The sequence below is a fragment of the Microtus ochrogaster genome, unplaced genomic scaffold (assembly GCF_000317375.1).
Source record: "Microtus ochrogaster isolate Prairie Vole_2 unplaced genomic scaffold, MicOch1.0 UNK90, whole genome shotgun sequence".
Taxonomy (NCBI): Eukaryota; Metazoa; Chordata; class Mammalia; order Rodentia; family Cricetidae; genus Microtus; species Microtus ochrogaster.
This window is the reverse complement of record NW_004949188.1, coordinates 1,309,613-1,311,096: the sequence shown is the minus strand read 5'-3', so window position 1 is coordinate 1,311,096 and position 1,484 is coordinate 1,309,613.

Sequence of the window (1,484 nt, the reverse complement as noted above, 5' to 3'; positions counted from 1 at the left end):
GTCTCTCCACAGACACACACAGCGGTCTCCTCTCCACAGACACACACAGCAGTCTCTCCACAGACACACACAGTGGTCTCTCCACAGACACACACAGCAGTCTCTCCACAGACACACACAGCGGTCTCTCCACTGCAAGGCCAGCCTGCGCTACTAAGCAAGTTCCAGGACAGTGAGGATTATTACACAGAGATATCCTGTCTTGAAAAAGGAGAGAAAGAAAGAAAGAAAGAAAGAAAGAAAGAAAGAAAGAAAGAAAGAAAGAAAGAAAGAAAGAAAGGCCCGAGAACTTTGAGAACTTGTGTTCTTAGGGAAGCCTGTAACCTCAGTACTTGGGAGGTGGAGGCAGGAGGCCCAAATCTTCAAGACATAGTGAGTCCAGGTCTGGACTGCATGAGATCCAGCCTCAAAACACAAATAAAAAGGACTAGAGAGAGGGGTTACCGAATCTCTCATTCTTTTTTTTTTTTCATTTTTTTTTTAAATTTTTTTATTTTATTTTTTTGGTTTTTTGAGACAGGGTTTCTCTGTAGCTTTGGTTCCGGTCCTGGAACTAGCTCTTATAGACCAGGCTGGCCTCGAACTCCCAGAGATCTGCCTGCCTCTGCCTCCCGAGTGCTGGGATTAAAGGCGTGCGCCACCACCGCCCGGCTGAATCTCTCATTCTTGGTTGGTGTCTAGGTTAGCAGCCTAACTGTGGCCTGCCACACGGAAAAGCCTGAATTCACGTGTTTGGCCCATTAGACCTGAGAGACTAGACTGCCAGGTACACATCAGGGCTTGGTTGAGGTCTGCTTGCTCCTGACCTCGTCACCTGAGGGCTCTTGGCCCTTGCTCCCTCATGAACCTTGCCTCTTGGTTCCCAGAAACTCCTATGAGCTTGCAATTACAGTGACTCCCAGAGAAGCTGCAGCTCTCTAACTAGGGTGGGGCAGGGTAGGAGTCCAGGGACTTTCTTACCTGCAGGGTCAAGTGCTGGGAGGGGCATCGGAGACTATACCCAGTCCTGAGGTACTGGGGACTTTCCTGGGAGACTGACTTTACAGACAGCTTCTGGGCTTTTCTTTCCCTTCTCTCTCTTTCTTCTTTACGATTCTTTTTGTTTTTTTCTTCCCAAAAGAAATAGCAGTGTATTTAGTACACTGCATGGCGCATGGGGCAGTGATTAGCGGCAACAAGAGTCCAGTGATAACTACCAGAAGCATTCTGATCAACTGGAAGAGTTTTTAGATTTTGTTTTCATTTTATCTTAGAGCTAGGGTAACCATGACTCATCTGGAACTCCCTGAGTAGCACTCGGTTGTTCTCATTTGTTTGTTTGTTTTTCTGAGATGGGGTTTCTATGTGTGACAGCTCTGGGTGTTCTGGAACTTGCTTTGTAGACCAGGCTGGCTTTGAACTCACAGAGACACACCTGCTTCTGTCTTGGGTGCTGGCATGTGCTACCACTACCTGGCTTGTTTTTTGTTTGTTTTTTAATTTTT